The following is a 26,516-nucleotide window of genomic DNA, read 5'->3' on the forward strand; positions in this document are numbered from 1 at the left end:
CCAATCATTGTATGACCTTTAGTAACATGCGGGGCCCAGGTTTCATCTACTCAGTGCTGACTCCTAATTACATTTGGATTGGAATTTTATCAAAGGGTAGGTAGTCCCCCCACCGGAACTGAAAGAAGGACCTGAGCTCACACTGATGGTGAGACCCTAAGTGGCAATTTACCACCAGTAGCCAATTAAGAGGCCACCGTCGGAATGGCCATCCAATTGGGAAGGCAGCCCACCTCTCAGAGCTGCTGGCCCAATCAGAAGGCTGACAGCTTGGCAGCCTTGGTGGTGCCTTGGATAGAGGTGGCTGCTGCTGAGACTGCAGGAAGCAGATGAGGGTGCTTCCATGCTGAGTTGGCCTGAAGGCCAGGCAAGCAGGCCCTGGCGATCTGGGGTGGGGTTCACCCTCCAGTGGCAGTGGAAAAGCTGCAGGGCAGCCATTGCTGCCAGGGGCCCCCTCAGTGGGCCACAGAACAGCCACAAAGGAAGGCCCCCCTCCCCCTCCCGCCTCTCTCCCCCCGGAACCCTAGCAGTCTCCCCATGCAGTGGCAGGCCTTCCCGATGCCGGTAAAATGCTGGCCAGTGTAGGAGGTAGCCCTTAATTGGCTACTTAATTGTTTAATTGGCCATCTGCCTCCCTATGCCACTGAGGTTCCCACACCTAAGACTATACCATGACAGCGGGAAGATGTTGGGCACTTCTCCCAATGCCTTCCACTGCCATTTTACGAGGCCTCCCACCTCCCAGCCCATCTCCAGAGGGCTGGTCAAATCCAGCCTTTTATTTTAGAACTGCACTGCTTTCCCAGCAGGCAGTACTTTATCCTTGCCAGGTCCTGATGACAGAAGTGCCTTTAAAAGTTCAATATCTCCTGAATAAAAATACTTTTGTGCACACATTCTACTTCCCATAGACATGTACATACTCCCTTTTCACCTCTACAAGCTAAAACAAATGTTAACCTTTTTTGAGAACACATACTGATTCAAAACTCACAAACTTGGGTCTGCAGCATCACACACTGGTCATTTCTCATTAGACTTAACTAAAACACTCCCTTCTAGAATTTTGTTATACACAGGTAGGTGCTATGAGGCCTGGACTAATAATTCACAGATGTGAGTCAGTATCATCAGTAAAGTGATGGAAGGCGTCGTCTACAGTGCTATCAAAAGGCGCTTGCTTAGCAGCAACCTGCTCAGTGACGCTCAGTTTGGGTTCTGCCAGGGCCACTCAGCTCTTGACCTCATTACAACCTTGGTTCAAACATGGACAAAAGAGCTGAACTCAAGAGGTGAGGGGAGAATGACTGCCCTTGACATCAAGGCAACATTTGACCAAGTATGGCGTTAAAGAGCTCTCGCAAAACTGGAGTCAACAGGAATCAGGGAGAAAACTCTCCGCTGGTTGGAGTTGTACCTAGCGCAAATGAAGATGGTTGTGGTTGTTGGAGGCCAATCATCTCAGCTCCAGGACATCACTGCATGAGTTCTTCAGGGTTGTGTCCTCAGCTCAACCTTCTTCAGCAACTTCATCAACGACCTTCCTTCAATCATAAGGTCAGAAGTGGGGATGCTCACCGATGATGGCACAATGCTTAGCACCATTCGCAACTCCCCTGTTATTGAAGCAGTCTGTGTATAAATGCAGCAAGACCTGGACAACATCCAGACTTGGGCTGATAAGTGGCAAGTAACATTTGTGCCAGAGAAGTGCCAGGCAATGACTATCTCCAACAAGAGAGAATCTAACCATCTCCCCTTGACATTCAATGGCATTACCATCGCTGAATCCCCGACTATCAACATCTGGAGGGTTACCATTGACCAGAAACTGAACTGGAGTAGCCATATAAAATACATTGGCTACAAGAGCAGGCCAGAGGCTAGGAATCCTGTGGCGAGTAACTCACCTCCCGACTCCCCAAAGCCTGTCCACCATCTACAAGGCACAAGTCAGGAGTGTGATCTACTTGCCTGGATGGGTGCAGCTTTTCATTTTCACTTATATTGCTATCAAAATAAGTATATTTCTACAGCAGCATCACCGATTTTATCACCATCTCTCCTCAAGGTGCTGTCTCATGTTGGGGTACACTTCCAACCTGACAAAATGTTTGGGGCCAAGAAACTGAGTTCAACCTTGGGAGGGGATCACATTCTCCCATTATATGACTTCTACACACATTCACCTTCAAACAGGAGTCACCAGACAGTGATCAGGAGTGGGAAATCATTGAGAAACTGCAATCTCTAAGCAACACCATCATCTCTAAATTCCACTCCAAGTCACGCACCATCTTCACTTGGGCATATATAGCTGATCTTTCATAGGTATTGAGTTAAAATCCTACATAATACGATCATACAAACACAATCAGCCCCTCGAGCAGTTCAAGAAGGCAACCTACCACCACCGAGGAAGTTCCAGAGTGTGGAATCAAATGGCTAAAGGCTCTAACATTGTCCTGTCTGAGATTAGCTAACTTACCAAAGATTAGTACTTGAGCCTTGAGCCTTTCTGATCTATTTCAAGCTAATTATTTTAAAACTTCTCCCACTTTATAGAACATAAAGAAAGTAGAGGTACTTCTACACCATTAGGTAGAACTCAGCTCCACATGTGCTTGAAATTCTGTCATACTAATATACTTGTCAGGGAGAAATATACTTTTCATTCAAGCAATTGAGGCAGTGGGGAATAGATTGATCACTGTGTTCCCATATTGAAGAGCCTTGCAGGCCCTTGTCATTTTGGTGAACTAACAGAGTCATCGATAGAGTTATTTTTGGAATCAGAAGCAGTCTTGAGAGAGAGAGAGAGAGAGAGAGGGAGAGAGCACTGAGAGAGTGAAATCTCAAACTTAAGGAAATCATAGATCAGCTGAAGTTGCACAGTTTCAGATGAAGCAGCTCAGTTATGAGGAAACTTTCCAGTTAGGCAAAAAATAGAAAACAAATAATAACCTACCTGAAGGAAATGCAGTGATTAGAAGGCCAACCAACAGAAAAACAGATTACTTACCAGTTTTATGAAAAAATAATATGCCAAGGAAAATTTATTTGTTCCCAAAACTGGGCATAATTCATGTGACATGCAGCCAAGGCGCACCGAACAGAGAGGCCCGAGTACAATCTTAAATTTTTCCTCGGGCTTCATCACCATAATTGCATTGAGCTATGTCAGTGTACCAGTTGGATCAGCTCTGACACCAGCATATGAGTTCCAGGAGGGCGGGTGGGGGAAATCAGGAATAGGTGGTAGGGCCCACCAATTGCCAGAAGCTGTAATATTAATATGGACTGAGGTTTAATGAGGAGGCTCTGGCCCCACCCACAAGCTGAAAAGTCAGGGGCAAGCCTGCCTCCACCAGCCCTGGAAGCCACGATGTTATTTTGTGTGACTCAGGCAATTAATTTCCTGAGGTTGGGGCTTCCACCTCTCTGAGGCAGGATATCCCACCTCCAAGAGCTGCCTGTGAATCAGAGGGTCAGCAGCTCTTCATTTATAGCAGGGATACCAGGAGCAGTGGCCACTGCTGGGACAGTGATGGAGGGATTGGAGAAAAAAGTAAGTGGGGTTGGAGCTTGCTGGGGCTGATCAACCAGGCCCTAGCAATGGGGAGGGGGAGGGGGGGTGTCGATCATAAGGGCAGGGGGGTTTTCCAGCAGGGATGGCCTGTGCCGCTTGGGGGGGGGGGGTGGGGGGGTGGGGGGGTAGGTTTCTCCATCGGGCACAGTGTGCTTGATCAGGAGGGAACTCCCTCCCTCCCAAGGCCTAAGGGGAGGTGGGCGCCTCCCCTGACACTGGCATAACAGGCTACAGGCATGGCACCGCCACCCCTCCCCACCACCATCCAACTGATTTTACACCCTCCTCCCCCACCCCATCATCTCCCAGTCCACCCCTGGGATTGGGGCAGAGCGGTGTGTAACATTCCAACAATGGAGTCAGGAGGAGCACAGTTCCCCAATTTCGAGAATGGGTCTGGAAATGGATGGAGCAGCCTCATTTAAATGTTAAAATGAGGCTTATGTTCATTTCAGGTGGTTACCATGGCTGCCAAAAAAAAAGTCCTGCCAAATTTAGCAGTGGCAGCGTGCCCATTCTAATTGGACATGGACTGTCCCACTGCTAAATTTGTCATTGTTGCAATAATTTTACATTTATAAAACAGTTGCAATGATGTTAAAATTAGACCCCAATATCCAACATTCAGACAAACATAAAGAGTCAAGGAAAATCTTGCATTTACGTAGTACATTCCATATCCTCAGGCTCTCCCAACGCATACTTTTATAGTCAAAAAAGTACATTTGAAGTATACCTACTGTTGTAATGCAGGCAAAATTGGCAGTCAACTTGTTCCCCAGGTTAACGCCTCATTTGAATGTTGGATGCTCCAGTGATGCAGCATTCCTTCAATGCTACTTTGAAGTGCCAGCCTAGATTGAATGCTAAGGTCTCTAGAGTAGAACTTGAACCCACCACAACCTGACTCAGAGATAGAGTGCTACTCCTGAGCTAATGCGAACACTTGCAACATGCAACAACTGAGTTAAAATAATTCTGTTGATAAATGTAAGACAAAGGGATAGAAAATGAACCAACTGTACCTTGTAGGGGCAGAAGAACAAAATATTAAGTATATACACATACATGAAGCAATGCAGGGTGTGGAAAAACTATTTAAAATTGTTGGACCACAACAATGTTAATGTTAAGTTTCAAATGGACGGTGCAGTTGCCCCCTCAAAGATTACACAAATGTAAGGGATCTCTAACTCTAAAGAAGTAAAGCTAAGTTAAGATCGTAAAATGGAGCGATGATGTATTCAATAAGCAAATGTTGAACGAACTGTATGGTAGTAAGAAATACAAGCATGCTTGTGCTCCAAGTTATATATTAGTGTCAGACAAATGCAAAGTGCAGACACTAAACTTTCCAAAGTTGCTGGAAGTCAATTAATGGGATTCTCCTCTTCACTGTGGAGATGTGGCAGGCCAGGTCATCCCCTGCTCCAATTCTGACCCATGTCTTTGGGTTGGGGAATCAGTTCCAAAGCATACCTCTCGTGGAGGTATTCCTGTCACCAAAAGGAAGATCCCCATCACTCCTGGCAGTACAACAGTGGAACTACCACTGCAGTACCAGAAGAGACAGAGTCAGATTTATAAGGGCAGAGTGCCCAAAGACAGCAAAAGCTGCAGTCTTGTAGGTCTCAGCAGAAACCAAAGGTGAGGAAAGGGAGAGGAGTCTGCTACTCTTTGGACTCCCTTCATTGGAACATCTCATATCTTTCTGCTGGTTCCCAGGACCTCCTACCACCTTTTAGTTTAGTTTAGTTTAGAGATACAGCACTGAAACAGGCCCTTCGGCCCACCGAGTCTGTGCCGACCATCAACCACCCATTTATACTAATCCTACACTAATCCCATATTCCTACCACATCCCCACCTGTCCCTGTATTTCCCTACCACCTACCTACACTAGGGGCAATTGCTAATGGCCAATTAACCTAGCAACCTGCAAGTCTTTGGCATGTGGGAGGAAACCGGAGCACCCGGAGGAAACCCACGCAGACACAGGGAGAACTTGCAAACTCCACACAGGCAGTACCCAGAATTGAACCCGGGTCGCTGGAGCTGTGAGGCTGCGGTGCTAACCACTGCGCCACTGTGCCACCCCACCTTCACCATGCTGATCCCAGGAAGGGATAATAACAAAAGCAGCTAGGAGTGAAATCCACAGTAGACCAAGCCACTCACCCCCACTCCATCCTCTGCACATTCATTTACATGCAATGGGTGGGGAATGAGAAGCCAGAAACATTCCCAGCAAAGGAGGGGAAAGGAAATAGAGGTCGGGCATTGATGCAGTAAGACAGCAATAGGCCACACAATTTGCATTTTCTATCATTCTCTGCCAATCTCACTTGATTTGAAGCAAGATTGTAGAGGTGCATCTCAATAATCATGTAAATAGAACTAAAAACAGGACGTGATGACCTACTTGCTGAGAAGAATATCATGAAAGTGCATGGCAATTGCATAGAAGGAAAATGCCCCATTGGAGTAGACATAGGTGTGAAAACATAGTTCACTCCATAGGCATAATCCCTGTTGTGCTGATGAAACCTAAAGCAAGCAATTGATGAACTAACAGCAAGTGAGGTTCTTATTAATGAGAGTGAATCTACAGACTGATATTATGTGTGAAGACGAGATGCTGAATAAGCTAATATCTAGATGAAAGGTGATTAATATACTAATGGAAGTTAGTTTCTGAAAAACTGTAAACAATGAGCCATTTGTTAGATTGTCTCTGTAATCAATAAACACAACTTCTGTTGGAAGGTCTTTGATTCCTTTTCTGTCTGTGAACAGAGAGAGATAAAACAGAGACATCGACTTGTCAGTGAGAGAAAGCTGCAAGGGGTTCACCAAGACTAACAGGTTTGAAATGACAGAGGATAGTTAGTAGTCAATGGGAGTCATTTCAACTTTAGACAATAGTGTCAGTCGCCCTTTAAGCACTTCTCCCAATTTTCATTTCCATTGAAGTCAACAGAAAGGAAAATTGTGAATGGTGTTTGATGAGTTGACAGGCCAAAATTGTCCATTTTACACTATCATTCAAAATCAAAACTACCTCCATCTTCTTTAAATCAAGTACGACAATCCACTGATTTGGGGAAATATGATACATTCTTTAATTTGTATTATTATGTGAAGATAAATTGTACTGAATGAATTACAAGAGTCTGCTCATAACTGTTGTTCAGTCTGTTAATCTAAATCAGCTTTTTAATTTGTATCAAACCCTGTCTCACCTGGTGTTTGCTTAGTCATTGTTTTTGGTCCACGCCACATACTCCACTCCCAAGCCACCGACTCCATCTCTCACCCTGGCAACAGTCTGAGGCTGAACCATAATGTTCGCAACCTTGGTGTCATATTTGACCCTGAGATGATCTTCCAACCACATATCTACACTATCACCATGACCACCTATTTCCACTTCTGTAGCATCACTAATTTCCACCTCTCCTCAGTTCATCTGCCGCTGAAACCCACATCCATACTTTTGCTACCTCTAGACCTGACAATTCTAATGCACTCCTGGCCAGCCTCCCAAGATCTACCCACCATAAACTTGAGGTCACACAAAACCCTGCTGCCCATATCTTAACTCACATCAAGTCCTGTTCCCCTATCACCCCTGTGCTTGCTGTCCTACATTGGCTTCCAGTCAAGTAACATTTTGATTTTAAAATTCTCATCCTTGTTTCAAATCCCTCCATGGCCTCACCCCTCCCTATCTCTGTAATCTCCTCGAGCCCCACAACCCTCCAAGATATCTACACTCCTCTACTTCTAGCCTCTTGAGCATCCCTGATTTTAATTGTTCCACTATTGGTAGCCATGCCTTTAGCTGATGAGGCCCTAAGCTCTGGAATTCCCTCTTCAACTCTCTATCTTGCTTTCTTCCTTTAAGACACTCCTTAAAACCCACCACTTTGGCCAAGATTTTGGTCATCTGCCCTAATATATCCCTGTGTGCTTGGTGTCATATGTTGTTTTATAATGTTCCTGTGAAGTGCCTTGGAAAGTTTTATTACGTTAAAGGCTATATATAAAGACAAGTTGTTATTGTTGGTCTGCCTTCAGAAATATTGAAGAAACATATATGTGAAAGGTATGATTTTCTATTGAGGTACACGGCTTCATAGCACTGCTTACATATTAGGAGAAGCAATAAGCTAATCATGTATAATTATAAAAGCAAAATACTGCAGATGCTGGAAATCTGGAATAAAAACAAGAAATGCTGGAAATACTCAGCAGGTCTGGCAGTATCTGTGGAGAGAGAAGCAGAGTTAATGTTTCAGGTCAGTGACCCTTCATCAGAACTGATGCATTTCTTGTTTTTATTGCTATTGTTACATACCCAGGTTACGCTATCACACAAGTAGACATAGCACTATGTGAGTCAACTGTCGTAAAAAATAAAATGCTCAAATTACTTGTGGGACTGACTGATGCTGGGAAGGCATCAGTAGCAGAACTTAGTTCTTAACAGAGTGTTCTGGCAAATTATGGTAGATAACGAATCCAGTCTGTTGATGAGCCAATATCCATTTGGAAGCAATCACATGCTGTTTGCCATTTCATCTGCTTCAGAGTAATGCCAAAGGCAAACAAATGAAACTCAGAAGAGACTGAGGAATGAGGGGAAAGTGGGATGTGAGAAGGAGTACTAGGTATGTAATTACCTTCATCTTCAATGGCTTCAGCCCTTCTGGTTTCATGGACACAGCAATGGCCCTTCTCGTAATGGCTGGCACCTTCTCCTTCATGGGGGTTAGAAAATACAAGTGTGCCATCCTCCCTCCGATAACTTTCTGCTGCCTCTGGTTGTACACCAACTTCTCCTGTAACAGAGAAGGAAGTGAGCCCGACAGTGTCCTGAAATCTGTGTGGGTGATGTGGCCATCATGGTTGAACAGCTGGCAGTGTGTGCAAGCTATGAAATGTGGATGTGAGGCTTGCAACAGTGCTAAGTATATGAGAGTGAGGTGAAGTATATGTAGGCTCAGTATGAGTCTTGATTAATGGAGATTGTTAGTAGGTGAATGATGGGGGAGTGGTGGGCCAGGTGAATTGAGCAGTCATTGAGGCTTATGATGTAATTGGTAGGATATGGCATTTGAAGATGCATTCACTGAACTTGAGCACTCGCATGAAATCATTAAACTTCATCCTGTACTTAATCCAGGTTCTTGGAGCTATACGCTTGGCATTGACCTCTTCTGCATCTCGACCCACTGCCTCCTGAGCATGGATCTGGAAGGCCACCTGCCTCCCTCAGGATTGAGAAACATCTCCTCCATTCCACCTCTTCAACCAAGACCTCCAGTGCAGCATTTGTAAATTTCAATGCCCAATCTCTCCCACTGTCAGCCATTCTGCATTCTTTCTGTCAGATTCACTTATCAGCACCCATTCCAGATACAACGTACCTCCCCTGGAAGAGCTACTTTAAGTACTTCCAGCCATTCATGATATTGGGCCCCCTACTTATGCATGAAGCCAAAGAAGAGCATGAAGAGCTCTGGCTGCATGTTATAATCTTGATAATGCGTAGGCAGCATGAAGATAACTTACTGCCTGCATTACACCAAATAGGCACAGGTTAATCATGCATTGCGATCCATGCACATAGGAACATAGCAACAGGAATAGGCCATTTAGTCCCTCAAGCTTGTTCTTCCATTCAATGAGACTGTGGCTGACCTGTGATCTAACTTCATATACCCATTTTTGCCCCATATCCCTTAATACTGTTAGCTAACAAAAATCTATCAATATCTGATTTTAAATTAACAATTGATCTAGCGTCAATTGCTGTTTGCAGAAGAGATTTCCAAACATCTACCACTCTTTATGTGTGGAATTGTTTCCAGTTTTCTAATTCCTGAAAGGTGTGGCTTTAATTTTTAACTAGGCCCCCTAGTCCTAAACTCCCCAACTAGCAGAAAGTGTACCTCACAATCTTTTTTTATTTGTTCATGGAATGTGAGCATTGCTAACAAGGCCAGCATTTGTTGCCCATCCCTAATTGACCTTGAGAAGTTAGTGGTGAGATGCTTTCTTGGAACCGTTGCAGTCCTCAGGGTGTTGGTACACCCATAGTGCTGTTAGGAAGGGAGTTCCAGGATTTTGACCCAGTGACAGTGAAGGAACAGCGATATAGTTGCAAGTCAGGATGATATGTGCCTTGGAGCGGAACTTGCAGGTGTGGTGTTCCCATGTGTCTGCTGCTCTTGTCCTTCTACGTGGTAGAGGTCACGGATTTGGAAGATGCTGTTGAAAGAGTCTTGGCGTGTTGCTGCCGTGCATCTTGTAGATGACACACACTGCTTTCACTGCACCAGGGTGGAAGGATTGAATGTTGAAGGTGGTGGATGGGGTGCCAATCAAGTGGGCTGCTTTGTTCTGGAAGCTGTCAAGCTTCTTGAGTGTTGTTGGAGCTGCACCCATCCAGGCAAGTGGAGAGTATGCCATCACACTCCTGAGTCGAGCCTTGTAGATGGTGGACAGGCTTTGGGAAGTCAGGAGGCAAGTACTTGCCACAGAATTCACAGTTTCTGATCTGCTCTTGTAGCCACAGTATTTATATAGCTGGTCCAGTTAAGTTTCTGGTCAATGGTAACCCCCCAGGATGTTGATGGAGGGGGATTCAACAATTGCTCACCTACCTTATCTGTTCCCTTTACATCTTGAAAACTTTAATCAAATCACCCCTTAACCTTCTAAGTTCCAGGGAATACAGCCCTAGTTTGTGTTATCTCTCTCATCACTTAAACCTCGGAATCCTGGTATCATTCTGTAAAATCTATAGTGTACTTCCTCCAAGGTCAATATGTCCTTCCTAAAATGTGGTGCCCAGTAATGCACACAGTACTCCAGGCGTGGTCTAACCAGGGCTTTGTATAGCTGAAGCATGACTTATATCCCCTTGTATTCTAGTCCTTTAGGTACAAAGGCCAGCATTCTGTTAACAGGGGCTAACGAATATAACACCCAGGGTCTTTATACACTAAATTAACCTATTTTTGCTCTTTTCAGATACTTACATTCCTACTTTTAGTTTAGTTTTTAATCTTTTATATTTTAGAGATTTTGCTCTTTCTTCCCTTCTTTTTCTTGTCTGCCATGTCACATCTATTCCCTAGCAAAGAGGATCGCGCATGAAACATCCTACGACCTTTGTCAATGTATGAACCTGGCAGTGCATAAGAAGGTCTATAGTGATCCCTTCGATCTATTATTCATCCCCTATCTAACTGTGCGGGAAGGGCGTGATCCATAATCAAGGCCATTCCATGATGGTATGCTGAGACCAGGAATCAGTAGGTAATCGTGGCTGTGTCTTACCACACCATAGTATTGCAGTTTCCTCTTTACAAGGCACAATGATGTCCTCAATCTCAATTGAAGGTTGAATAGCATTGTATCTCTTCCATAACATATGCTGAATGTATCAAAATTCTAGTAAGCTACTGTACATAAAAACACATGAAACACTAACAATATCTTGTGAATGTCACCAGACTTCAAAAATCTGTATTATACTAGCAAACAAACTTTGAATCCCAGACATTTAACAAATACCTACTGTATATAATTATGTGCAAGCATTTTTTGGCTGCAGAGTATCCCCATATATCACTCTTACTTGTTTATATTATGTCATTGCTAATAGTTCCCTTGGTGAAAATCATGATTTGTCAGCAAAGTAATTCCTGCCTCTGTGATATTTTTGGAACAGTGGTTTTCATTTTTGGCTGTGTGTGGAGTTTTTTCTTCCATGGGGAGCAATTTAGATCAAAACTTCTGGTGGAATTATTATGATTTTATGTACATGAATGAGTTAAGATGAAAACATCATGGGAGAACTAAACCGATGTAATTAGAAAAGTAATTAACATCTCAGAAGGGATCTTATAGAGGTATAATAGGATAGAAAAAATCATCTGGGAGCAATATCTTCACACATGCCAAGGATCTAGGAATAGAGGACACAGATTCAGGATTTTGGAGGACAGATATCAGGTATTATTTCTTTAAGTAGAAGGTGATAAACAACGAGAATTAGTTATCAGGATGGATTGTTGATATTAGACGATTAACTCATTTAAGAAGTGGTAATGGGAAGAGAATAAGATTGGTATTCTGAAAAGATGAAGGATCTCCTATTTATGAATTGCTAGAGTGAACCTCAAGGATCTTACCATCTTCTAAAGACCTAAGTGTTTCCTATAGACTTGAAGGCACTCATAGATATCGCTTGCTTTTACATCTTTTATATAGTTTTGAATCTCTTTCCAGAGCTTATTTGTTGGAGTGTTAACAGGATTTTCATCTTTTATTACTGTTGATAATCATCATCATTTAGATGGCTTTAAAAATGTTCAGGTAGTTCCATGCCCCATTATGTCACTGGACCAAGATTTGGTAGCAGGAATAGGTGTTATGGAGACATTGTTTTACAGAAGAACAATATTTTTGCATATACTGTAAAGTAATCCCTCTTTTTTACATAGAGGAATAAATGTTGGCCAGGACGTAAGGTAAGCTTCCCTGCTCTCTAGTTTAGGGACTAAATTGCATTGCGTAGGTCAATTGTTTCAACTGAATAGGTTAGGAAGGGCCAGGGGTCACCCATAAGTCATTTAAGGGCAGAATTAAGTTAGCTGTTAGGAGGTTCTTCTTTTCACAGATAATAGTGGACATATAGAACAGTTTGCCTGCTCATGCAGTGAACACTGATTTGCTGAATTTCTTCAAGCGAGAGCTGGACCTGTTTCTGGCTGGAACAGAGATCAACTCATACAAGAAGTAGGCCTCTTGTAACTTTGATCAGAGACAAGGTGGTCTCATGGGTTTGTTTTGATCACATAAGGGGATTGCAGAGGAATTTCCCAGATTAACAGATGTCTCACCCAAAATATAGTACCTCCAACAATGCAATACTCCCTCAACACCAAGTGTTGCAGTGTTAACCTAGGTGATGGCCTCAAGTCCTGAAGTTGCTTGAGCCCACAACATTTTGGTGCAGATGTAAGAGTGCGACCACTTAGTCAATGTGACATTCAGAAGGGTTCTCCCTCTTCTAGCATCTCTGCCTCATCAACTTACTCCTCAGCAGTACTCCTTCATGTTACTGCCACTCACCACAACACAAGCTTTTCTGAATATATGCCAATACAGGAATGGGATGATGCACTAGTCCACTGAAGAAGATTATTCATGAGTGTTGTAATAGTGTAAACTTAAAGGGGAGTATTCCACTGTGGAAGTACATCTTTCGTGCATTATTTTATTAGAAAAACCCTGTAATTTCATAATGGCATAAACTCAAATAAAAATTGCAAATAGTAATCACTGACATTTAACAGGACAAGCATCCAAAAATAATTTGTGGAGGAAATTTGGCTTTTTAAGAATTATTGATATATTGGGTATAAAATTTATTTTCAGAGGTTACACAAAACAGGTGACACTGAATAAAGAACCTATGAAAACACCTCAATAAAACAGGTGATACTGAATCGCCAGCCGATTAAGTTCAGATAAGGCCATCTCTGGTCACTTCCTTGGGCTGCATTGTAAGAGTACCCCGCCAAAGTGGGTGGCAGATGTAAAAATATGCAGCCTGCCAGCATGGGCACCGTGTCACAGAGCCGGTGCGATTTCTAACATGGCGGCTCATTTGCATGGCTGCGGCACCCACCCCCTGCAATGACGTGGAGGGGGCGGGCGAGCCGCCACAGGCAACGGCGTCTGGCACCAATGCGCAGGCGCTGGCGCTATTTTTTAAAGGGCTTACAACCCTCAATGGACATTTAAAATTTAAAGGGCAAGGTAAGTTACATTTCCACAAAACAGAATTAAATGACCTTTACATGCATTTTCTCACTGCTCCCCCAATGGCATTTCCAAACATTCGTGCCCTTACCTCGTCCCCCACCTCCCCCAGAATTGGAAGAATGAGAATTTGAACTTTCCCCCTCCAAAGTTTGGCAACTTTGCCCTTTACCCCTTTCCATCACACCCCCTGACCAATCTGCATTGTTGTTACCCCACTTACCCCCTCCGCACAGAGGAAAAATCCTCCTCCCCCCTCCCCATAGGTGTTGGCCACATTTTCCCGAACGGGGATTCGAAGGCACCGCATCGTTGGCTGCCCAAATGAAGATCGGTGCAGTGATTAAGGAGGCGATGGGACACTCATTAAATCAGGTATGTAAATTAGTTTACATATTGAAATGTCGCTGAGCGGCGGGGTGGCCGCCATGAGGCCTCGCTGCCACCACCAAGATCAGCACGGGGCCTGCCGCCGTTGGGATCAATGGCGGGCCTCCGCCATACCAATCTTCATTGCACCCCCGCCACCGTTCCTGACGGTCAATGGGCTTTAAAATCCAGCCCCTTGTATCATTTTCCACTCACATCCCCTTTCCACATCCCAACCTTACCTCATTCTGTATCTGTCCCTGGAAAAATCTACACCCTATTCACTTACAACTGCACTTTCAATATCTCAACTATCTAGCCTTTGGCCCTCCATTCGCCACAACATTTCTGCAGCTACTTATTTGCTTAACTGCACCCTGGCCTCTACCTTTCATGCCCCAATCCCTAATAAAATGATCAGTCTCACTCACCCTGACTGTTACCCCAGTATGGCCCTCATCTCCCTTAAGGCCATGGGACGCATATTTGAAAGGATATGGTGGACAACTGGTTTAGCCATCTACCACCAGATTAGCTGGACTACTTAAAACACGACTGGGTCTTGTGGTTGTCTGCTAAGACTGCTCACTATTCCAGGATCATCTTGGAATGCCAAGATAAGCCTCCTGGTTTATTTTCTCGGCTGCAAACCATCTTCTCAAATCCCTTGCATTGTCCCCTCCACCCTCACTTCCAACAATAAGTGCGAGCAGCTCATGGACTTCTTTATCACCAAGATTGAGACCATCCGATCAGCTGCCTCTGTCGCATCCCTCCCTTCCACTAGCTCACCTGGCAAAACTTCCCATAACGCTCTTCCTAGCCCTGAATTCACAACTTTCTCTAGTTTCTCTCCTATCTCCCTTCATGCCCTCTTGGAACTCATTTTGTCCATGATACTTACCTCCTGCTCCCTCGATCCTATTCCCACTAAACTGCTGATCACCCAACTTCCCCTTCTGGTCCCCATGTTTGCCGATATTATATATGGTTCTCTCTCTTCAGGTGTTGTCCCTCTGTCCTTTAAATCTGCCGTCATCACCCCTCCCCTTAAAAAAACCCTTGACCCACCGCCCTTGAAAACTACCATCCCATGTCCAACTTCCCTTTCCTCTCCAAGGTCCTTGAACGTGTTGTTACCTCCTAAATTTGTTCCCAACTTTCCCGGAGCTCCATGTTTGAATCCCTCCAATCAGGTTTCTGCCCCTGCCATCGTACCAAAACAGCTCTTATCAAAGTCACAAATGACATCCTATGCAACTGTGAAAAAGGTAAACGTTCCCTCCTCATCCTTCTTGACCTGTCTGCTGCTTCGGACATGGTTGACCACACCATCCTCCTCCAACTGTCCACTGTCGTCCAGCTGGGTGGGACTGCTCTCACCCAGTTCCACTCTTATCTATCTAATCGTAGCCACAGAATCATTTGCCATGGCTTCTCTTTCTGGTTCCACACCATTAACTCTGGTATCCTCCAAAGATCTATCCTTGGCCCCCCTCCTATTTCTCACCTACATGCTGCCACTTGGCGACATCATCCAAAAGCACAGCGTTAGTTTCCACTTGTATGCTAATGATACTCAGCTTTTCCATATCGCCACTTCTTGACTCCTCCACTGTTGCTAAATTATCAGAATGCTTATCCGACATCCAGTACTGGATGAGCAGCAATTTCCTCCAATTAAATATTGCAAAGATTGAAGTCATTGTTTTAGGTCCCTGCTCCAAACTCTGTTCCCTAGCTATCAACTCCATTCTTCTCCTTGGCAACAGTCTGAGATTAAGCCAGTCTGTTTGCAACCTTGGTGTCACATTTGACCTTGAGATGAGCTTCTGACCTCATATTCATGTCATCTCTAAGACCGCATATTTCCACTTCCGTAACATGGCCCAACTTCGCTCCTGTCTCAACTCATCTGCTGCAGAAATCCTCCTTAATGTCTTCGTTACCTCTAGACTTAACTATTCCAAAGCACTGCTGGCTCGTCTCCCATAGTCTACTCTCTGTAAACTTGAGGTCATCCAAAACTTTGCTGCCCATGTCTTAACTCACACCAAGTCTTTTTCCCCTATCACCCCTGAGCTCACTGACCTACTTTGGCTCCCTGTCAAGCAATGTCTTGATTTTAAAATTCTCGTCCTTGTTTTCAATTCCCTCCATGGCCTCGCCCCTCCTTATCTCTGTAAGCTCCTCCACCCCCGCAACCCTCCAAGATATCTGCACTCCTCTAACTTTTTTGCATCCCTGATTTTTATCGCTCCACTATTGATTGCCGCGCCTTCAGTTGCCTAAGACCCAAGCTCTGACCCCATTAAAACAAGTGATACTGAATCAGCACCCCATTAAACCAGGTGATATGAATCGGCAGCCTATTACAACACGTGAGACTGAATCAGCAATAGATACAGAACGTGCTGGAAATACTTAGTAGGTCTGGCAGCATCTGTGGAGAGAGAAATAGAGCTAACGTTTCAGGTCGATGAGGAGTTGGAAGAGGATGCGTGTGGCTAACTATGTCAAAGGCTGCAGACAAATTCAGAAAGATGAGAAGGATCATGCATCATGGTGACAATCATATAGGATGTCATTTGTGACTTTGATAGGGGCCATTTCAGTGCTGAGGCAGGGGCAGAAACCTGATTGGAGGGGTTCAGACATGGAGCTGCTGGAAAGATTTGGCAGGTGATAACACAATCAAGGACTTTGGAGAGGAAAGGGATGTTCGAAATGGGGCGGTAGTTTGCAAGAACAATGGAATCAAAGTTGGGTTTTTTGAGGAGAGGAGTGATGATAGCAGATTTGAAGGAGAGGGGGACATAATCTGGGGAGAGGGAACTGTTTGACACAGACAGACTAAGTGGGCAAAACTGTGGCAGATGAAGTTCAAAATGGAAAAATGTAAGGTTTGGATCCAAGAAAGACAAATCAAAATATTTTTGTAATCGTTGGACAATAGTGGAGTGAAGGAATTTGGGTCAGGGGCACAAATCATTAAAAGTTAATACACATGTACAAAAAGAAATTGAAAGGTGAATGAAATGTTCTCATTTATCTCAAGACAGTTGGAATATGAATGGGTGGAAGTGATGCTTCAGATGTACCGAGACTTGAATATATTGGAGGTGGATACAGGGTAGATTAACCAGAATGATGCGTAGGCTTAAAGGGTTAAATTATGAGGACATGTTGCATAAACGTGCCTTCAGTACAGAAGACTGAGCGGGGGGTCGTGTGACCAAGGTCTTTAAAATACTTAAGGAATTTGACAGGCTAGATACAGAAATACTGGACAAGATTTTACTGGTCCTGGGGAGATGGGCTAGGAGGCGGGTGGGTAGGTAAAATGTCAGGGAACCTGGTTTATGCTGCTGGTGTAGGTTTCCATTGGTGGGTTGAATATTGGACATGCCAGCTGACTGGAGATGGGCAGCTATTTGAATAATTAACGGCCCAAATAAGGGCTATTTTCCTGGGCCACAAGCATTTTGCCAGCAGTGGAGTGGCCCCCTGCCGCATGGGAGACGGCAAGCTAGATGAAGACAGCATGGAGACAGTATCCCGGGAGGGGCATCGGTGCCAGAGGTTTCATGGCCTAGGGAGGGGGGCAGCTGGCAGCAAATGCCGCCCCTGCGGCCTCACCAATTCCGCTGGAGTGGTTTCCCCTTCGATCAGCGGGACCTATTGTCCTCAACCACCTCATTTTTAAAATTTAAATTCCCTTCTCGAGGGCGCCTCCTTGTTGGGCCGCCCCCATGTTCTCCAGCCTGCCTCAGCAGCGACCACCTCTCCTGGTGGCATTGCTGAGGCTGCAGAGCTGCCGGCCTACTCATTGTGGCAGCAGCTTGGAGAATCCACCCACTGTTCTTAATTCAACGGCGGGCCCAGTGGCGGCCAAGTAGTAGGCCGCCTCACGAGAAGTTGCCGATGAGGTCCTGCTGCACACCTGTGTGGGTTTGGAACCTGCTAATGATCCCAATGTCATATTTCCCTCGCCCTCCAATAATATTCCCCCACGATATCCTTTGGCGGGGGAATCAAAAATAAGCGGACATAATCTTAAAATTAGAGCTAGGTTATTCAGGAAGCACTTTTTTCACAATGGGTAATGGAAATTTGGAACTCGCTTCCCAAAAAGCTGTGAATGTAAGGTAAATTTTCAGGACTGAGATTGATAGATGTTTGTTAGGTAAGGGTATCAAGGAATATGGCTCAAAGGTGGGTAAATGGAATTGAGGTACAAGTCATGATCTGATTGAACGGTGGAACAGGCTTGTGAAACTGAATGGCCTACATTTCATTTAAAAAAGTCACATCAACAAGAAAAAGAACAGTATAAAAAAATTGCAAAACTGTAGAGTCTTAAGTCAGTCCTGACTTTCCATGTAATAGTTATGCACATTGTTTGGCTCTCAAAGGGTTTACGCTGATGACCTTGAGTGGTCTCTGTGGTGCTGTGCATGAATGATTATCCCATAGTTTGGCAGTCGCAGATTTAAGCTCCAGCAGTTGTTGACACTTGAACCTACTTGCTAATATCTGAGCATTTTGTCAGCTCTCAACTAAGCCCATAGGTGAGAAAAAACTGACATTTCTGTCGATCGCCTCACAATATTGTGCTTCATATTCACTCATCCGTAGCAAAAAAAAAACTCAGAAAGAAAACTATGAAGCAATTTACAGCTCACCTCCTTGTCGTAACCTTCCCATTTAGAGACTGTAACCATATATTGAGAAAAGAAATAACGTGGGATAAAGTGTGTCATGGTGTGTGCTTAATCTAGAACTTACAATCCACTTCATTATGTTACGGCCAGGTGAGGAGGTGGTCTCAGACTCTTCTCTCGCTCATCCTCTTATTTGACCGCAACAGGGTTTATTCCTTTTTGAAATAGTAGTTGTGCTTATCACCTCTGTGATTGTTCTATTTTTTTCGTTTACTGTGATTGTGAAAGAACCAATCCGACAGGTTTTCTTGAGTGTAAATAAGAAAGGGGTAAGTTTATTATAGTTAACACTCTTACCCTGATTTAAAAATACTAAAAAATATGTTACATATTCACGCACACATTCACACGAGAATCACAGACATACAAATAGATTACAAAGTGGACAGTAGGTTTTTTGGTTGGAGTCCGTAGTCACAGACGGTTTTCAAACTTGATGTTTTCTGGAGAGAAAGGGAAGCACACAGCTTTCTCTGCTGCTGCAGTCTCAGTTTCTGCTTGTCTCTTTGCCCAAAGGAAACAAAACCAGCTCCCCTCGAGATGGACAAATGGTCACATGGCTGCTTCAAGTTTTCTGGAACCTTCTGATGAAATTCAAGGTTAGGAATTGGCTCCACATGCCCCAGGATGCCAATTTACACTTGGAGGGGGTTTGCTGTTTCAAAGTCAATATGTTAGTATTGCCTTGACTGCTGTGCTAATGAAGCCATTTTAGGTAATTCAATCACTTAGAGCAAGCCATTGTTCCGGGTCCATGCTGCTCAAGCCTCTGGCTCTGGGTAGATTGTATGAATGTGAAAAAGTGTTTCAGATGCAAATTGCAATGGCCATCTTGGCTGCCAGTTTTTAAAAAAAGTTACTGTAGGATTTTAGGAGAATTTCTTTGGCCAGTATGTAGCAAGTCCAACAAGAGAGGGTGCAGTTTTAACTTAGTTTTAGGAAATGAAGATGGGCAGGTGGAAGGAGTGGCAGTGGGAGAACATTTTGGTGGTAGTGATCATAATTCAGTCAGTTTTAGCATAATTATGGAAAAGGACAAGGATAGAACAGGAGTCAGAGTTCTCAATTGGGGCAAGGCCAATTTTACTAAACTGAGGAATGATTTCGCGAAAGTGGACTGGAAACAGCTACTGGAACATAAATCAGTGTCAGAACAGTGAGAAGCATTCAAAGGGGAGATTCAAGGGGTCCAGAGTAAACATGTTCCCACAAAGAAAAAGGATGGGACGGCCAAATCTAGAGCCCCATGGTTGTCAAGCAGCTTACAGGATAAGATAAGGCAGAAAAGGAAAGCTTATCACAGAATTGTTACAGCGCAGAAGGAGGCCATTTGGCCCATCGTGTCCACACTGGCTCTCTGAAAGAGCAATTCCCTCACTTCCATTCCCCTGCCTTCTCTCCATAATCCTGCACATTCTTCCTTTTCATATAACTGTCTAATTCCCTTTTGAATGCTTCAATTGAACCTGCCTCCACCACATTCTCAGGCAACGCATTCCAGACCTTAACCACCCATGTGGAGAGTAAAATCAACACATACTGTTTGAGCTATACAGTCTGTTTCCATGTTGTAATACCCATGTAATTTTTTTAAAAGTATAAATTAGTGTTTAATTTTTAATTTGAAATCCTAGCAAGGAGAGTAACCGAAACAAACGAGTCCAGATAGCAGAGTTAGAGTTGTGGAGGACATGCCAATTACGGTCTGCATCATAGGTGGCCACAGCTGGCAGCAGGCTCACAGCAAACAGCATCCTGTCATTGCTTCCAAGTAGAATCATACCCTTGGCTATAATTTTTCATGGTAATAGGCAAGACTAATGGGCAATTTCTCCCTGCCTGACTGAAGGAGACATTGAGCTCCTTTAGTTCTTACTGACCTGTGCTACCAGCTCTATTTCAGTCAATTACCCTTCCGGAGGGCAAAAGAAGTGGAACACAGCAGCAGTTGGTATGACACATCCACACACTATTTACCCACAACCCTCTATTAATAATAATAACAACAACAATAAATGGCAACAGCTTGCTGGCTAACAAATTAAAACATCAAGTGTCCAGAATGCCATAAGCTCTAGGGTTCTATGTACCTCTTATTCTGTGGCCTTTTGCCTGATCCAACAAGAAAACAGCCAGATAGACCTGTCACCCACTGTCCTCTCTGCTGCTTACTTTTCAGTATTTACACCTCCCAATTCTCAAAACAGCCAGTTTTCATTTTTTAGTCTTTTACAAATCCCTATGCACTCCCTTTTCATCTCAACCGTCCTTCCAGTGATCTGTCATTCTGCTTAACACACATAAACTCTGCACGAGAGACAGAGAAAGCACATAGCTGCAGGAGAGGCCAGACAAATACTCTGCAAAAGAAAATTATGGAGCCAGAAGGAATATTCTGCAATCTCACGGGACGCAGCCACAAACTCAATCATGTGAATCAAGAAGTTCTGACAAATAAATAATTAAGGGAACAATAATTAACCTAAACCAAGCCCTCATCAGGAGAAATACACCATTTTAAACACTTAAAAAAACAGAACTTGCATTTGTGGTTTCTTGATCATTTTAAATGGAATTTTAAAATATTTACCATAAATTAAGGGTGCAATGCTTTCAAGCATTGTTAAATGCACTGCTTTCTCCAGAACACATTTGCATTCCATGCTTTGTATAAAATGCTTTACAAATGATAATTTTGTTCTTGGCTGATAAGAAATTCAGTTGCATTTATCTGTTCCAATGATTTTGTTTTACTTAGCGGCACACTGAAAGATGAGGATGATTCTGCATTAAAACCTATAACTATTACGTTTATTACAGTGTTGACATTTACACAAATTGACTTTTTTCAATGCATTTGTTTGAAGATATACCACAATGACTTTCTAATCCTGTTTTAATTAGACATATGTTGCAAGCACACAAAAAGATTCACAGCCTGCACTCCCTGTGGTGGTGCCACACTGGCAAGAAATCAATCACTGAGGTTTCAGTTGCCATGGTAACTGACAGTTGCTGCGCCACCATCTAAGTGGAAAATGATTGCAGGTGTAACTCATCACACAGGCAACCCAATGAGTTTTATCAACCCATCCAGCGCCTCTGCCAGGGAGTTAATTAAAAGCAGTGAACATCAAATAAATCTAAACCTGCAAAGAAATGAAATGTACAGTACAAATTGAATTCCTGCACTAAGCAGAAATTAATATGCAGCACAAAGCACACCACTGCCTCAGCAACGAAAATGGAAAATGTCAACAGTGCAGCTATCCAGGAAAGTTAAATACATTTCACTCAAACTCAAATCAGAAAGCGTTTTCGCTTGTATCTTACTGATTTGTGAACAAATCCTTGCTCATCAGCATTGCTTGGGCGAGGTGACTTGGAGCTGCTGAAACAGTTATGATTTAACAATGCAAAATGGAGAGCAACGTGTATTTTATACTTCAATCACGATACTTTGAGTCAAATATATTTGGGAAGCTGTCCACTTTCTGCCCATTCGATCTGAATTGGCATATTTTTGGTGCAGCTCTATGGTTAAAGCAGTAGCTAATTTGCAACACGTCCATCCAATTCCTACTATTTCAGACCTGCATGTGATGGTTAATGTGGCTATGACTCATGTTATTACACCTAATAGACCACATTCGTACATGAAAGGCTGCTAGACTAGCTTAAGGCAGAAGGGAGTGGGAGTGGAGTGGGAAGTCAGGTGGCAGATGCAATTTAATGTGAATAAGCATTTTTGTATTGCAGTGAATCAATTTCCAGGTGACAGACCTTTCAGCCTTGAAAGATAGGAAATAGAAATGTATTCAATACTAAGCAGAATAGAAAAATTTAACTCAGCACTGTTTCAAGTTAAACCATAACTAGACTAAAGGACCTAAGTACAAACTGGAAGAAAGGAAATTCAGCACTGCTGGCACTAAATAGATATTCACACAAGGAGTGATTAATACCTGAAATAGGCTTCAGGATACTAGAGAAAGTAACTCTGATTCAGCCGAGAGACAGATAGATGCTGCAATGAGGAGACCGGAGGTTTCTATGGTGGAATGGGAAGTGTCTCCCTCAGATGTACATATCTTCAGTGGAATCATTAGAAAGTAAGGCATTGATGAGTCTAAAATCTGACAGGATTGTAAAATGATTAAACACTTGACAGTAAAATATTTTAGTAACGTGTATATTTCTGTCCAATGGAGAGCAGAAATATAAATCCTATGAGCGTCTTTCTTATCCATGAACTAAGTGGATGACTTGTGGGATCTGTTCAACACAAATTCCTTTGGTGAGTGAGCTGATCACTAGAACTTTACAGTTACGGAATAACATTCAGTTTTTGAGTGAATTAAGTTACATTTGTTTTATGCATGAAAAGAGAAAATAATATGGCAACAGTCCACAGAGGTAATTGCAGTTTTACACCATGTGTGAGTTTTGTCACTGATGGGTTCTTTTGACAGAGCTACTTGAAGTACCAAAACAAGAGTTTCTGCTGCATAGCATTAATCCACATCACAACAATTTACAAAAAATATCTTTGAGTGCAACTACCACCAACAAAAGAGTGCTAACAGAAGACATTCCAAAATAAAATACTCAATTGTATATGAATGATGCAAGTATTGAGGAATGATTGTTTAATAAAATACACAATGTATAAGTTATGTTAATGACTAGACCCTCTAAATTTGGATGTTATTACTGATACTTTTTCCAGTTTCATCATTTTTTTAAATCAGTGTTTTAACTACAAAATAGTCAAATTGGCTTAGCAAAAATAGAAAATGAAATGTAATCAATGTAACATAAGAACGAGGAGCAGGAGTAGGTAATTCAGCCCCTCGAGCCTGCTCTGCCATTCAATACGATCATGGCTGATCTCATCTCGGCCTCAGCTCCACTTTCCTGCCCATTCTCCATAACCCTACAACCCAATTCGAATTTAAAATCTGTCTATCTCCTCCTTAAATTTACCCACGTCCCGACATCCACTGTACTCTGGGGTAGTGAATTCCACAGATTCACGACCCTTTGAGAGAAGTAATTTCTCCTCATCTCTGTTTTAAATCTACTACCCCTTATCCTAAAACTATGACCTCTCATTCTAGATTGCCCCACCAGAGGAAACATCCTCTCTACGTCTACTTTGTCAACCCCCTTAATCATCTTATATACCTCAATTAGATCTCCTCTTATTCTTCTAAACTCTAGAGAGTAAAGGCCTAAACTGCTCAATCTCTCTTCATAAGACAAACCCCTCATCTCTGGAATCAATCTATTGAACCTCCTCTGAACTGCCTCCAATGCAACTACATCCCTCCTCAAGTAAGGGGACCAAAACTATACGCAATACTCCAGGTGGGCTCTCACTAATGCCTTGTACTGTTGCAGCAACACTTCCCTACTTTTATTCTTTAGCAATAAATGCAAAATTCTATTTGCCTTCCTTATTACCTGCTGTAGCTGCATACTAGTTTTCTGCGATTCATGCACGAGGACACCCAGATCCCTCTGCACCAAAACACTCTGAAGTTTCTCTCCATTTAGATAATAATTTGCCTTTCTATTTTTCCGACCAAAATGGATAACCTCACACTTATCCACGTTAAACTCCATCTGCTAAATTTTGTCCTGTTATTACTTCTTTAATAATGGATTCTAACAATTTCCCAATGACAGATGTTAAACTAACTGGTCTACAGTTTTCTACTTTCTGCCTTCCTCCTTTTTTGAATAACGGCATTATATTAGCATTTTTCCAATCCACTGGAACCTTTCCCGTATCCAGGGAATTTAATGGATCTACTATCTCCGCTGCCCCTTCCTTTAAGACCCTAGGATGTAGGCCATCAGGCCCTGGGGACTTGTCTGCCTTCAATCCCAATAGTTTGCTCATTACGTTTTCCCCAGTGATGATGATTGTTCTAAGTTCCTCCCTTTCTATAACCTCTGCATTACTTGTTACTATTGGGATGGTGCTAGTGTTCTCCACCGTAAAAACTGAGGCAAAATACTGATTTAGTGTCTCCGCCATTTCTGTGTTCCCCACAATTAACTCCCCAGTTTTATCCTCCAAGGGACCAACATTCACTTCCCTTTTATATACTTATAGAAGCTTTTGCTATCCGTTTTTATATTTTGCGCTAGTTTTCTTTCATAATTTACCTTTTCTCTTTTTATTACTTTTTTAGTAACCCTTTGTTGATATTTAAAAGTTTCCAAATCTTCCAGCCTGCCACCAGCCTTTGCCATATGGTATGCCTTAGTTTTTGTCTTTATGTTATCCTAAACTTCCTTGCTTAGCCATGGATGTTTTTTCCCACTCTTAGAATCTTTCTTCCTCTCTGGAATATATTTTAGTTGGGAGGAATTGAATATCTCCTTAAACATCTGCCACTGCTCATCAACTGTCCTACCTTTTAGTCTTCCTGCCCAGTCCACTAGGGCCAAATCTGTCCTCATGCCTATGTAATTACCTTTGTTAAACTCCAGAATGCTAGTGTGGGACTCCAGTTTCTCGCCCTCAAACTGAATTTGAAATTCTAGCATGCTATGATCACTCTTTCCTAGAGGATCCTTAACTATGAGATCATTCATTAATCCCACCTCATTACACAATACCAAATCAAGAAAAGCCTGCTCTCTGGTTGGTTCCACAACATATTTCTCCAAAAAACAACAATCTCTAATACATTCAATGAACTCTCCCTCGAGGCTATCCTTACCAATATGATTAATCCAGTCTATATGCATATTAAAATTACCCATGATTATTTCCGTACCTTTCTTACAAGCCCCCATATTTCCTGGTTTATACCGTGCCCCACTGCGGAACTACTGTTTGGGAACCTATAGATTACTCCCACCAGGGTCTTCTTTCCCTTGCTATTTCTTATTTCTCCCCAGACTGATTCTACATCTTGATCTCCAGTGCCTATATCATTTCTCACAACAGCACTGATCTCTTCCTTTACTAACAAAGCTACACCACGTCCTTTTCCTTACCACCTATCCTTACGAAATATTGAGTACCCGTGGATATTCAATTCCCAAACCTGGTTTCCCTGTAACCACGTCTCAGTAATCGTCATTAAATCATACCCATTTGTCTCTATTTGCGCTGTTAATTCATTAATTTTATTCCGAATGTTTCATGCATTCAGATACAAAGCCTTTAAGTTTGTTTAGTTTAGTTTAGTTTAGAGATACAGCACTGAAACAGGCCCTTCGGCCCACCGAGTCTGTGCCGACCATCAACCACCCATTTTATACTAATCCTACACTAATTCCATATTCCTACCACATCCCCACCTGTCCCTATATTTCCCTACCACCTACCTATACTAGGGGCAATTTATAATGACCAATTAACCTATCAACCTGCAAGTCTTTTGGCATGTGGGAGGAAACCGGAGCATCCGGAGGAAACCCACGCAGACACAGAGAGAACTTGCAAACTCCACACAGGCAGTACCCAGAATTGAACCCGGGTCGCTGGAGCTGTGAGGCTGCTGTGCTAACCACTGCGCCACTGTGCCGCCCAGCCACTGCGCCACTGTGCCGCCCAACCACTGCGTCACTGTGCAGCCCTACTCTTGTATGATGTTTAACACATGTTTTCCGAATAGACCAATAGCATCATCTGGGCCAGTTGAGGTGCCATCCCTACAGGCCAGCCCAGAATCCATGGTGCAGGATTGAACCATAAGAGGTATGGATTTTTCTCCGGTTATGTGTTAGTTCTGTGACTTGGTAAAAATTTAGATGTGAGTGAAAGCTTACAGTCAGTTGCCACAGACTGTTCCTCCATTTCCTACATTGCAACAGTGACTACACTTCATTGGTTGTAAAGCATTTTGGGATGTCCTGAGGACATGAAAGGTGCTATATAAATGCAAGTTTTTTTTCATTTCCAAAGAGCAGCTCATAGTAATTATAGAATGGGAGATTATCAGAAAATATCTCAATTTTTTGTTCAT

Source organism: Heterodontus francisci, chromosome 4 (genome assembly GCF_036365525.1).
Source record: "Heterodontus francisci isolate sHetFra1 chromosome 4, sHetFra1.hap1, whole genome shotgun sequence".
Lineage (NCBI taxonomy): Eukaryota > Metazoa > Chordata > Chondrichthyes > Heterodontiformes > Heterodontidae > Heterodontus > Heterodontus francisci.